Source organism: Cydia pomonella, chromosome 25 (assembly GCF_033807575.1).
Source record: "Cydia pomonella isolate Wapato2018A chromosome 25, ilCydPomo1, whole genome shotgun sequence".
In the NCBI taxonomy this organism is placed as follows: Eukaryota; Metazoa; Arthropoda; class Insecta; order Lepidoptera; family Tortricidae; genus Cydia; species Cydia pomonella.
The window spans coordinates 10,743,765-10,758,413 of record NC_084727.1 but is presented as its reverse complement, the minus strand read 5'-3'; the positions used below and the strand labels follow the sequence as shown (position 1 = coordinate 10,758,413).

General features: G+C 39.5%; 1 protein-coding gene and 1 long non-coding RNA gene across 7 annotated transcripts in view; one reads left to right on the top strand and one right to left on the bottom strand.

Annotated features, from left to right (window-relative positions):
• Nucleotides 1-13,800, bottom strand: part of LOC133531601 (uncharacterized) — a 198,658-nt gene extending 184,858 nt beyond the window's left edge. For 2 of the 4 annotated variants that reach the window (XM_061869914.1, XM_061869917.1), the window contains exon 1: nt 13,439-13,800. The gene's annotated coding sequence lies outside the window, so the exon portion shown is untranslated. The remainder of the gene's footprint in view (nt 1-13,438) is intronic. The other 2 variants (XM_061869916.1, XM_061869915.1) reach the window with 1 other exon arrangement.
• On the top strand, nt 805-5,802 carry LOC133531420 (uncharacterized). Of its 3 annotated transcripts, XR_009801531.1 has the most exons (9): nt 805-2,091; nt 2,179-2,275; nt 2,927-2,977; nt 3,087-3,196; nt 3,476-3,598; nt 4,006-4,338; nt 4,545-4,626; nt 4,904-4,982; nt 5,633-5,802. It is a non-coding gene; the product is annotated as an uncharacterized LOC133531420 (long non-coding RNA). The 3 variants fall into 3 exon arrangements; XR_009801532.1 differs by lacking the exons at nt 805-2,091; nt 2,179-2,275; nt 2,927-2,977 and adding an exon at nt 2,682-2,926; XR_009801530.1 differs by lacking the exons at nt 805-2,091; nt 2,179-2,275; nt 2,927-2,977 and having other exon boundaries at nt 2,984-3,196.
• Nucleotides 13,801-14,649: the final 849 nt, after the last annotated feature.

Here is a 14,649-nt window from a genome sequence, read left to right as displayed (position 1 = left end):
TTATAAGCGAATAAGAATTGTCTGTAAATATTTAAATAACGTCTGTAAAGAATATATTGTTCGATCTATACATATGTGTAATTACTTCTTAGGAATCTATCTACCTATACCAAAAAATTAAAATATAATATTGATATACATTTAAAACTTTTAAATTCATAACTTTTCAAGAAAAAGATTTTGTAATGTTAATAAAACAATGTATGAAAATAGTTCTTAATACCTACTTGATCAAAATATTGGTTATATATGACAACTTAATGAAGTATATTTATTGGATAATGAAAGTGTCATGATACACGTAAACTAATGTCTTTCAATAAACATATGCATTATTAACTCCATTTAATTTTTTTTTCACAATTTTATATATTCTTATTGAAGTAAATCGATAGACAACATAAATTGACCATAGTAACCTTTGCAAGAAATATGATAACCACATGTACATTTAACTACAAATATTCAAAATAACGTTAACACAATAGTCTTTGCGAAAATGTATTAAATACCAACGTCTATTAGTAATATTTCAAATCGTTTATACTTTTTAAAATATTACATCGCGATTTTAGGCGTTTGTATATGAAACAATAAGCAACATCTATTTTAATATAAAAATTTAATATACAACAGTATTAAACAAGCATAAAAAAAGTACATAAAAAAGACGGGTTCTAAAAAAGTCTTTCAAAATTAATAAATACGTAATAAATATAACATACATACAAAAATAAATGTGTAAATAAATTCAATTAATCGAATTTGAACATGAATAAGCAATTTAGGCAGAGGGTACTTCAAGGGGGGGAGGGGGGGAGGGTGAGTTTGGAAGGGGATTAATAACAGTCAATTCTCAATTCGCTATAAATTCTTTGTATTCGACAGTGTCAATGGAAGCGATCAACGATAGTAGGTGAGAGGGTGGGTATCGGGTGTAGATAACAAACTCAACCTTTCACTGCACACGGCAACCCCTGGATACTGGTTCGAAGAGGGGCCGAGCAGCGGTCGAGACGGTTCACTCGCGCCGCTCTGTCGACCTGTGCGTTGAACACCGTGCCACCAATCACTCTCGCGAGTCTCTCGTCCGAAGTCACCAGCAGTCGCAGTACGTCGGCCGCAGTCACACTCAGTACTGTTGTTTCGTTCCGCCGCCGAGAGCCACACGTGTGCACTGACCTTGATACATGGCTCGATTAATGCACTAGACACGATCATCCACCATCTTAAGAAATAACACAGCTGTGCTGTGTTATCCCTTAGGAAGGTGATAGTCGTTTTCATTTCAATTCATATAGCGACCGACTTTACTGTTTCAATGCTAAATAATATTTAACATTACGAATCTGATTAGATCCAATCGTCAAATCCTGTTTAAATGACTCTTGACTTGTGACGTTCCGATTTATTGATATATTTTAAACTGTATAGTTTCATAAACTCGTTTTGTGTATTCTTCTCACACAGCAATTGGTTAACTATGATAATTTTACGTATACTCACGCAATTTTTTTTCGTTCTCATTACAACATTTCATTTACAAACATTTACTTAGTCATGACATTTTTATTGTATATAAGATATATATTATTAATTACATATACACTGTACAGTAACACTTACGATCCACACGTAGTTAGTTGGGCGGAAATAGGGCCAGATCAATAATAAATTTGCGACCGGTCGCGTGTTGCACTGGTTCTTATTCCTTTAGGCAAAATGGTCTCGGGGGGAGCGCACAGTTGCAAAAAACTCTGGGACAAGACTGATTATTTCCTTCCCGCGGTTGCCGCCCGTTAACTTCCTATTTACTACCGACAGTAAATAGGTAGAACTAAAATAATCAGTCGATATTGTATAAAATTACTCACATGCTTTGTTTTATTTTCAGAAGGATTTCACCATTTCACATCTACTTATAAGTCAAGTCATCGACCGGAAAGAAAACCCACATATATATATATACAGAAATTACCAAATAATACACTTTAATCTATTGACATGTTACAGGAATTACTCAATAAATAGGTATTACGAAAAATAAACTGGTGCAGAAACATACTTGATGCGTTTTGAGAAAGGAACAAGGTAATAAAATATATATATATATATATTTTATTCGTTACAAGTAATAATTTTATTCAAATATTAAATATAATGCGATTTATTTTCCAGAAAAGATGTCCAAGAAAGAAATATATAATCATCAACTGGATCAAGATCTAATTTTCACACCTACCCACCCACTCGATCGACAGTTAATAGATATAAGGTATATATCACACGTATGTATTTCATTATTCATAAAAATAGATACCAATACCAATTTAACCCTCGACGAATTTATCTACCCTCGCCTACGGCTCGGGTGAATAAATACGTCTTGGGCCTGATGTTTTATTTTCCACACTAAATAAATAAAAATAAAAAAACATATATTACTTACTATATCTCACAACTACACGTTCATCCTTGTCATCATATTAGTAAAACATGAAACATTGTAAAATAGAAAAAATAATGTATATCTTATTATTATGCATGCATTATAAATAATTAGATATAGGTATGCTCTTACATTCTTCATTTCGTAATTTGAGTCATTTCACTTTAATAATTATATACAGTAAATATATAGATAGAGTAGTTAGCAGTAGTTAGATGGGCGGACGTAACTCCAAGGCAATACAAAGTTTGCAACCGGTTGCCAATTGCATTGGGTTTATGTCTATTTAAACCTTTACGGTTTAATCTGGCGAATGGTTTGAGGGTTAGCTCACAGTTGCTATGACCCCTCAAACAAGACTGTTTGTATCCTTCCCGCTGGATGCCGCCCGTTAATAACATTGTCCTATCGTATAGGAAATGTTAAACTAAAACAGACAGTCGCTCTTCAGTATTTTACAACCATTTTTTTTAACAGGTAAAATAAATTCCTATAATCCTCATATGGCACAACAAATAACAAATCCACGTAAGTAATCAAATAAATATCTGTCATTTAATTTAATAACTAATGTTGGAAAATGTATTTTTATTTAATACCATTTTATAATATTAAAACTTTTAATATATATTTTCAGAAAACCCGTCACTCGAAAAAATTGCATCGGTACTCCACGTCACGGCCTTGTCACCTGTCTACAACCTCTATCTTCGTCTGCAACTCAATCGAAATGTTACGACACAACTGGTATGTATGACTGGTATATATAATGAACTTATACATCCAAGATAATACCCTATTTAGTTAAATAATAAACCCCAACTAACCAACTAATGAGCCTAATGTAAAATCATTTTTATCCATTTTCAATTCAACTTAATCTCTTTATGTAGATATTCTTTCCATCAGTTTACATTTGACCTTTAACTGTAATCATAATTATTCTAAAAATTATTTCTTTACGTAAATTCTTATTATTATAATGTTATGGACGTTAATACAAATAATAATAATAAATGTTTTCAGATGAAGCAACGTACATCGCCTACACAAACAACCACGATAACAACACTTCGAGCAGAAAACTGACACCAAGAAGCTACAATCGAACAATCAAGCTACAATACTGCAAGCTACCTACGGCCAACGGTATAGTCATTAATTTTGTTCTTTATATTTAAAGTTTACATTGTTCTCCATATCGTCAGTTGTACATATTTGTATAATTAATTCTTATGATACAAATTTAACCCTCGACTAATTTACGTACCCTCGCCTGCGGCTCGGGCGGAAAAATACGTCCTTGGCTTTGTATCTACTTATTTCCTTTTACTGTTTATCAATAATAAAGAATACAAGAGTAACAAATCAATCAGATAAAAGAATTGAACTGTATCAATTTCAATATCACTGATTTGTCAATTGGTTTTCTCAGTGACATTTCTCTTCATCAATACATTTTTTACAGCATCATTATCCGAAATTATCCTAACTTAAAAAGTCAAAAATAAACATTGAAATATCACATATACATATGCATATGTTATGATTTTCAGGTAAAGCTACACATGAACAAACAACTCCTCGAACATAATCTGTGGCCATCACCGAAACCCTGAAGTGGCGCGGCCTGCAGGAGTGCATCTCGCGTCACGAGAGAGGAGGGAGGGAGAGAGGACGACGCCGGCCCCCCCACACCACACGCCGCCGGACACCTCTCCTACACCAGCAGCGCAGTATCTACTCGAACAGAATCCAACAAGACGGTGAGGCTGCCGGCCGCCTTCACTGCGCCCTCCGAGCCCCGGCGACACGGACGCGCCGCTCCAGCCACGGAGAGGGCAGCTGCAGCCGAGACTACTGTCCACGATGTCTACTTACGCCGAAAGGTAAAAGACTTATACTTTCAAATGATAAAGCTGATCCATTGCCATGCCATAAGGAGATGAATCTTCTGACATTCATCCATTTCCAAAACAAATTCTCTTTTAAAATAACCGTTTTTAAAAAACCATTGTCAATAATGTCCATTTAACAATTGCCATTTTCATTTAATTGTAATATTTTAATATACCTACTTAATATGTTTTAACAGAATACTGCGAGCTGTGCGGCATCGTGTTAACATTTCGGATGAGCAAACTACAGCTGAGCTGTCAATCTACAAGCTTCAAATGGTAAGATTTAATTCTTTTGTATAATATAAGGGACAAACAAACGGACGAATCGAGTAAAACCAAACGATTACCATCACCCATAGACATTAAAGGGTTTGTAAGTGCGTTACTGACCTATAAGATGGAAATACGCTATATCTAACAAATGTGCATTCAATATTTTTTCACCACGTCAACTTGTGAAGATTCTCTTTGTTACATCAAAAACTGATTAGGAATTTTAATTTTATCCACAAAATTTGGTATTTTATTGCAATAAAGTATAAACTTTTTTCAGATGAAATAGCACACAAGCACGCCGACTCCTCGAGTAAAGAATAACCATCGACGAGCTGCATCCACTGTCCGGACGAACGGTAAAAATTATTAAGTTCTTAAAATACTAAGGCCGCTCCCACTTATGTCGTAATGACAGTAATCGTATATAGTACTATAGGTGAACACCTCCATTTAAATATGCTAGCCATGACAAAACGCTTACCTTTCTATATATAAACTGCTCCTTTGAAATATACAGACCATGACAAATGCCCATCTATCCTTACGACATAGTGGAAACGAGGCCTTAATCATTACCAATATTGTAACGCTGAAGAAGAAGGAGGGCAGCCGATTCTCCATGCAAACGTATTCCTCACTTTCCTTTCCGGATATTGATATTTTGGAAAATAAGGATTACGTTTGTATAAAAATGAAATTTCACGCAAGTCCACCACTTTCATCTTAAATAGTCGCATAAATCGTTGATACACCTATGTATGTGTGGCGTTCAGTATCTACGTGAGGCTTGCAGGTGCAGTGTGCATGCACTACGCGACACGCACGAGCGAGCGACCGATTTCATGACATAATCATAAAAAACCAAAAAATCGTTTCCACGATACACTTCCTCCATGATATATGAAATAGTATTAAATTTTATGACGCTCATTTATCCCTTTATTAACGTCTAATGTTCATTTGTTAATTTGCTTCTTTAATAAAAATATATTATATTTCTTTTCAGTACTACCAACGAAGTGCAGTCGGTGCAGCATCGTAGAAATCGAAAATATAAACTTTGCTGGGCTACTACGTCACGTTACGCATGTCGTCATGGCGTGTTCACTACACATCCTTACCTCCTGTTATATGTCTTGCTTTTCACCTTAGATTAATATACAATAAAATATAAAACTACGTGTGTTTTATTAGAATAAATATAATAAAGCAGCTACATACTCACATCAACACTGTTAAAACAAAGTTCATAGACTGTATTGTAACAGTTTAAAGTCCACCAATGATCAATTATTAAGAGTGTTGATGTCGAAGTGTATTTGTAAATTTTGACTAATCAACTGTCAGTAAAAAAGACGCGAAATTCAATATTTATATGGAAAATCCATCCTATCACCTATATCGTCACTTATCACTTGCAGATAAGATTTCAATTTTCATGATAATCTTCAGTTTGAAATCTACTAACTTTTGATTTTTTTTACATAAGAATGTATACCAAACATATACTTGATAAAGTGCAATATATACTATTAATAGTTACATTTACAGTTTTAAATAAACATGTATACAAACCAAAGTTATTATTCTCTGGACCTTGTCAGCAGAAAAAAGCGGTAGTGCGGAGTTTATTTCCCATAGAAAAATTAGAATTTCACGCCTTTATTACTGCCAAGTTGAGTATGTTTCAATATAACTATCAGTACAGAGAAATATGTGAACTTACTAAGGGTCTGTTGCACCTGCCACGATTAACAAACTGATTAACATCCCGCAAGCTATAATCTATGAAATTTAGCAAATGTTTTAACAGTAACATATCTATATACATGGCTTGATGTAATTTACGCTTACTTATTTCTCTATGCTAATAGGAACCAACAATCTAACCTGAGGCAACTTGCATATCCAATTACACATAAGTAATAATACAAATCAGTTTATATTCTTGATCTCAAGTATGTTTAAGCTTCAGAGAATCAATATCCTCGAGTTTAGCAGGTAACCGCACTTGGGCTGATGTCAAAAGATATTGAGAGAATCTGATACAAAACAAGCGTGTGCTTCGTATCGGGTATATTGGATGTACCTACTTTCATAAAGAAGCCTTTGAAAAATTGAGCAATGTTGACAACAGCGCCACCTATGAACTATATATGAAACTATACACCTTATTGGAAGCGTATTGATTGTCAACTATTTACAAGCAGTCTAGGTTTCAAGTAAATATATACAAAACCGTATAGATGACGCTGTTAACTCTGATTACGAATTTACAACAGACGCGACTTGCATAGTGATTAATAATTTAAAGCAGCTATTAAAAAGTTGCTATCACAGGAGTTTATGTTATAATAATTAAATTATAGTTCTAAAATGTACACTGTGATGTACTTGGCTACTATTGTATAGGATCCTAATATTAACTATTGAACACAGTAAGTATAGAAATGAGTAATATGTATAAAAAAATATAATAGTTGAGTATGTTTCAATATAACTATCAGCACAGAAAAATATGTGAACCTACTAAGGGTCTGTTGCATCTGCCACGATTAACAAACTGATCAACATCACACAATCTATGAAACGTGTCATACAATAAAATTTAAACAGACCTATGTAGATGGCTTGATGCAATTACCTCTTATTTATTTCTCTATGCTTCCAGGAACCAACAACCTAAGCTGAGTCAACTCGCATGTCCAATTACACATAAATAGTAAAACAAATCTGTTTATACTTTTAATCCAAGAATATTCAAGCTTCAAAAAATCGATATCCTCGAATTTAGTTTGCATGAATTTTTTATTGTTATTATTTTATAAACAGGTAAACGCATGTGGGTTAAAAGATCTTGAGAGGATCTGAGACAAAACAAGCGTGTACTTCGTATATAGTATATTTAATAAAAATTAGATGCACCTAATTACACAAAAATACCTCTGAAACTTGCAATTTTGACAACAGCGCCACCTATGAACTATATATGAAACTATGCATCTTATTGGATGCATATTGATTGTCAACTATTGACAAGCAGTCTAGGCTTCAAGTAAATACATACAAAACCCTATAGATGACGCTGTTAACTCTGATTACGAATTTACAACAGCCGTGAATTGCATAGTGATCAATAATTTTAAAGTAGCTATCATAGCTTTTATGTTATAATAATTAAATTATAGTTCTAAAATGTACACTGTGATGAACTTGGCTACTATTGTATAGGTTCCTAATATTGACTATTGAACACAGTAATAGTAAGTATAGAAATGAATGATATGTATAAAAAAATATGAAATTAAAGATAACTGTCATATGCAAGGAAATACTCAGAATATACACAAACTTTTCATGAATGCAAATAATTCAAAGTTCAAAAGGAAAAACAGTTACCACTTTAAAGCTTTATAAACGGCCAGCCACATGAATACACTAACATATAAGTGAACCTAATTGGAAAATACAAAAATAAACATGTTTAAAATATGCTTGCGATGAATAATTATATTTTGATACTCTTTGGGCCTGTTTCACAATGTCCAAGTTAAGTCCTGAGTAAGCTACTTGTCACTTATCTCACGAATAAAGTCATCTTCAAATGAGATTAACTGGTAGATAAAATGCTAAGTTTTGTAGGAAATTTTATCTGGCAGTTAATTTAATTATCAATTAACTATCCAATACTTTACTGGGACATTGTGAAATAGGCCCTTACGCAGTTATATCAGTACAAATTTTAGTCTCGGGTTTTAACTCCTGTCTGCTTACGAATGTAGTTTGCATTCTTATTATTGCTCTTAAAATTGAGTCAGGCGCAACTTACTACAAATAATAATTCTCTGTTTATTTTATTGTTCATATCCTTACAATTATTACACAAATAAATGAAAACCATCCTATAATCAATAAAATAGTTTTGACAAGCTCTGGCCCTTGACCGTTTGACCCTTTGGGTACGGAACTCTAAAACCATCTTACAAATGTACATATGTAATGTTTATACCAAAACACTCTAAAATAAAACCACGCTCAACGAGTGAGAATCCTGAGAATAGCGAGAGTTTCAAGACACGGGGCTAAAACAAAGTAAATGGAATCCCGAGCTTTGCAAAGGTTTCAAAGTACAAAAGTAAAACCAAATTGAAACAACGACACGAAAAACTTACACGAACGCCGCGGGGCCCTCGGGCCCCGCGCACAAAGCAACATACTTAAAACAACGGCACCTTCAACAACAACTCATCAACAACAACATCAACAACAGCACCAACTACAAAAAACAACAGCACCAACTACATTACTATTGGGTCGTGTTTAAGCTCCAACTTCCCTTCAACCCCCAAAGTAACTATATTGCGAAGGCCGAAGGCCGAGCTCCGCGTAGGGCCGAAGGCCCGGAGCGTCCCATTGGATCGCCCAAGCACGCGAGGCCGAAGGCCGAGCTGCGGGAGTGCGTGCTCGCACGCGGACCATTCCTTGCAAGCAAAAGTACAACTGCTTTACCTTTTCCCTTTGGAAAACGAAACTTTTACACCTAAACAACAGCTAAAACAACAGCACCAACTACAACAACTCATTAACAACAACATAAACAACATGACAAACAACCAAACAACAGCACCACGCACACCGCGGGGCCCTCGGGCCCCGCGCACAAAGCAACATACTAGTTAATAATATATATAGCTGCAAACCGACTGATTTCTAATATAGATGTTTTATTTGGAAACTGTGAGGTTTAGGTGGAAAAAAAAAATTGATTCGTATAGAGCTCGGAATTTGTAGGTCCAGAAAAATATGGATTTTTGGATTTGACTTCCGGGTCGAAAAATGTTTGACGGCCCGGCTAAACGGTGAGAGATAGTGGGGGGGTGCTCGACCAAATGTCATAGAGGACCCTGGGCAGTTTTGGAAGCCGCCATTTTTTTTTCAAAATGGCGGATTCAAAATGGCGGACGATTTTCAAAATGGTCCTAGCGCGCTGAAATTTTGGTCACGGAATCTCGGGCCCCTCTAGATGCCTATGGAAAAAAAAAATTTGGAAAAAATCCAAGATGGCGGAAAAAATGGCCACTTTAGTTTTGTATGGCAACTCTGAAACGGTGCGCGATAGGTGGGGGGTGCTCGACCAAATGTCATAGAGGGCCCCGAGAGAAAAAAAACTGCATCAAAAAATTTTCAAAATGGCCGACTTTTTTTTTTTTTTTTTTTCAAGTTGGTCCGAGCGCGCTGAGATTTGGCATGCGGCGAGCCTGGGGGCCCGAGATTACCATGTGAAAAAATTTTTTTGGAAAAATCCAAAATGGCGGCGGACAGGGGCAAATCAAATTTTCAAGTAGGTTAAGCGAGCCCGAAGGGCGAGCTTCAGGCTGGGAGGCCGAAGGCCGACCCCGCGACGGGCCGTCAGGCCCGGAGCTTCACCCCGAGTGGCCGGGCGCGCCCCACCCCCAGTAATTTTGAGCGAGGCCGAAGGCCGAGCTGCGGGAGTGAGGAACAAAGCGAAAACCTATATAAAAACTGTTTTAAGCGAGCCCGAAGGGCGAGCTTCAGGCTGGGAGGCCGAAGGCCGACCCCGGCGGAAGGCCGAAGGCCCGGAGCCTTCACCCCGACCCCCAAGCGTGCAACCTCAAGTAATTTAAAGCGAGGCCGAAGGCCGAGCTGCGTGCATAAGGTGCTCCGAAGCGTTCCAATAAGTAAACTGTCTTGATAAGCGGAGCCGGCGGGCCGAAGGCCCGACGGCGACGCGTCGAGGCTAGCGAAGGCCGAAGGCCGAGCTCCGCGTAGGGCCGAAGGCCCGAAGCGTCACCTGAGAGGGGGAAGTTGGAGCTTAAACACGACCCAATAGGAAAAGTGTCTTAGACAAGCGAAACGGCGGGCCGGAGGCCGTAGGCCGTAGGCCCGACGTGAGCTTGTCAAGACACTTTTACTATTGGGTCGTGTTTAAGCTCCAACTTCCCGCACTACTCCCGAAGCGAAACCAACCCTCCCCGAGTGTCTTAATAAGCGAAGCGGCGGGCCGAAGGCCCGACGCTGAGCTTCGAAACCCAGCGAAGGCCGAAGGCCGAGCTCCGCGTAGGGCCGAAGGCCCGGAGCGTCCCATTGGATCGCCCAAGCACGCGAGGCCGAAGGCCGAGCTGCGAGAGTGCGGCCCAAAGCGGAAGTACAATCGCATCACTTATCCCCTTTGGAAAACAAATAATCTTTATATTAATAACAACAAAAATAACGGGAAAAGTGATAAAGCGAACCGACAACAAGTTAACTGTCTTAATAAGCGAAGCGGCGGGCCGAAGGCCCGACGCTGAGCTTCGAAACCCAGCGAAGGCCGAAGGCCGAGCTCCGCGTAGGGCCGAAGGCCCGGAGCGTCCCATTGGATCGCCCAAGCACGCGAGGCCGAAGGCCGAGCTGCGAGAGTGCGGCCCAAAGCGGAAGTACAATCGCATCACTTATCCCCTTTGGAAAACAAATAATCTTTATATTAATAACAACAAAAATAACGGGAAAAGTGATAAAGCGAACCGACAACAAGTTAACTGTCTTAATAAGCGAAGCGGCGGGCCGAAGGCCCGACGCTGAGCTTCGAAACCCAGCGAAGGCCGAAGGCCGAGCTCCGCGTAGGGCCGAAGGCCCGGAGCGTCCCATTGGATAGCCCAAGCACGCGAGGCCGAAGGCCGAGCTGCGAGAGTGCGGCCCAAAGCGGAAGTACAATCGCATCACTTATCCCCTTTGGAAAACAAATAATCTTTATATTAATAACAACAAAAATAACGGGAAAAGTGATAAAGCGAACCGACAACAAGTTAACTGTCTTAATAAGCGAAGCGGCGGGCCGAAGGCCCGACGCTGAGCTTCGAAACCCAGCGAAGGCCGAAGGCCGAGCTCCGCGTAGGGCCGAAGGCCCGGAGCGTCCCATTGGATAGCCCAAGCACGCGAGGCCGAAGGCCGAGTTGCGAGAGTGCGGCCCAAAGCGGAACTACAACCGCATTACTTTTCCCCTTTGGAAAACAAATATTCTTTATACTAAAAATAACGGAAAAAGTGCATTTATTGAGCGAACTAATTACAAGTTAACTGTCTTAATAAGCGAAGCGGCGGGCCGAAGGCCCGACGCTGAGCTTCGAGACCCAGCGAAGGCCGAAGGCCGAGCTCCGCGTAGGGCCGAAGGCCCGGAGCGTCCCATTGGATTGCCCAAGCACGCGAGGCCGAAGGCCGAGCTGCGAGAGTGCGGCCCAAAGCGGAAGTACAACCGCATTACTTTTCCCCTTTGGAAAACAAATATTCTTTATACTAAAAATAACGGGAAAAGTGCATTTATAGAGCGAACCAATTACAAGTTAACTGTCTTAATAAGCGAAGCGGCGGGCCGAAGGCCCGACGCTGAGCTTCGAAACCCAGCGAAGGCCGAAGGCCGAGCTCCGCGTAGGGCCGAAGGCACGGAGCGTCCCATTGGAACGCCCAAGCACGCGAGGCCGAAGGCCGAGCTGCGAGAGTGCGGCCCAAAGCGGAAGTACAACCGCATTAACTTTCCCCTTTGGAAAAGAAATCTTCTTTATATTAATAACAACAAAAATAACGGGAAAAGTGATAAAGCGAACCTGGCAACAAGTTAACTGTCTTAATAAGCGAAGCGGCGGGCCGAAGGCCCGACGCTGAGCTTCGAAACCTAGCGAAGGCCGAAGGCCGAGCTCCGCGTAGGGCCGAAGGCACGGAGCGTCCCATTGGAACGCCCAAGCACGCGAGGCCGAAGGCCGAGCTGCGAGAGTGCGGCCCAAAGCGGAAGTATAACCGCATTAACTTTCCCCTTTGGAAAAGAAATCTTCTTTATATTAATAACAACAAAAATAACGGGAAAAGTTATAAAGCGGATCGGCAACAAGTCAACTGTCTTAATAAGCGGAGCCGGCGGGCCGAAGGCCCGACGGCGAAGCGTCGAGGCTAGCGAAGGCCGAAGGCCGAGCTCCGCGTAGGGCCGAAGGCCCGAAGCGTCCCCTTCGAGGCTCGCCAGCGGGGAAGTTGGAGCTTAAACACGACCCAATAGTAAAAGTGTCTTAGACAAGCGAAACGGCGGGCCGGAGGCCGAAGGCCGTAGGCCCGACGTGAGCTTGTCAAGACACTTTTACTATTGGGTCGTGTTTAAGCTCCAACTTCCCTTCAACCTCCAAAGTAACTATATTGCGAAGGCCGAAGGCCGAGCTCCGCGTAGGGCCGAAGGCCCGGAGCGTCCCATTGGATCGCCCAAGCACGCGAGGCCGAAGGCCGAGCTGCGGGAGTGCGTGCTCGCACGCGGACCATTCCTTGCAAGCAAAAGTACAACTGCTTTACCTTTTCCCTTTAGAAAACACAAACTTTTACACCTAAACAACAGCAACAACAACAAACACTACAACTACAACTCATTAACAACAACATAAACAACATGACAAACAACAAAACAACAAACTACACGACTACCGCGGGGCCCTCGGGCCCCGCGCACCAAGCAAAACTCTAGTTATGATTTTCTATAGCTAAGTCATTGTATTAACGATGGACACACTTAGATATTACACGGCAAAAATGACAACCCTATAACATCATCTTTTTTTTTATGCTAAATTTTTAGGACTTCTAAGAGGCGATGAGGCTTCAATCGTGTATTTTTTTTTTTGGACCGTGTAAGGTTAAATGGACGGACTTATTAAATGCCACATGTAACCAGTCATGGTAAACTAGCAATGATTGCACCCTTGGCTCAAAATTAAAAAGTCAACGGCTGAATAATCAAGATTGCGAATAACCTGTTACGCAATAAAAAATCGAACCATACCTGTCAAGAAATAAGGTCAACGTTCCGGCGCTTGCACAAGATCCATTATTGTTTAACACAAATTAAACTAATTATGCACTTTTACACGCACGGCAAAAATAATGTACATTTTTTACACGTATTTAACAGTCACTAATAGTTATACAAATGTTTTTGATTAATAAAAAGTCACTAAACGATTTTTTCTGTCATCGAAGTTTGCCGCGTAAAGTTTTGGCGGGACGAAAATGGCGGCGATACGTGCTCCTCGCAGCGCTGCCAACCGACACTGACCACGCGACGTATGCAACGTGGTGCTTCTGCCACATCATTGCATATCATAACACTCTTATTACCGTTGGATACAGTTTAAATTCGAAAAACTGGATGCGTATAAAAATACAACGTGGTGATTTTTGGCATACCATTCAAATGCATTTGACTTACATCTTATGGAAATAACTTTAAAGTCTAATTTGTTTTGTTTCAGGTGTATTGAAAAGTTGTAAGAAATATCGTACGATACGATGTAAAAGTGGCTGGAATACTTTCGAGTAAAACTCGTGAAAAAACTTGTCGGGTGGGTTTCAGGAGACTATTCGAAGTGCATAAGACTTGTATTAAATTACAATTAGCTACAGTTATTGGTAAATGGTTCTAGAAGGGCTGATCATTTTCTTCATCGAATAATAAAATATTTTAACTTAATAAAGCGATTTTAGTTAGGTACCTTATGTTTCAGAAATGGATCTAGACGTAGGTAATTCATGTTGATTATTTAATAAAATGTGATGACTTCGTAAGATCCTTTTGTTCTATTTATCATGGAGTCAGGTATAACAATGTTTAGTCTGTGGTTTTGTCCAACCTCTGTATGTATTTCCTAACTTTATTTGCAAGAAGTTAATTTTAGTTGTCAAATTGCCTGCTAGATGTCGCTATACCATGTGTTGAAAATCCTAGATCGCGGTGTTAAGATTTTCCCGGGAAACATGACGTCTGGCCGGTACTAACTATTGACAAGCTTTTACAACAGTTGTACCTCTATTGAATTTATTACATTATTGTATAGTCAACAAGAGTGCTTTTCTTTTTGGGCCTTTTTACAGGCTGAGTGTTCTCAGAATAAAGTTGGATAAAGGATGCGAGTTCCAGGACAAAATTATTAAAAAAATAAAGTCGAAGATTAACTAGTGCCTACGCTAATTCTTGGGATTAGTTGGCAAGCGGAC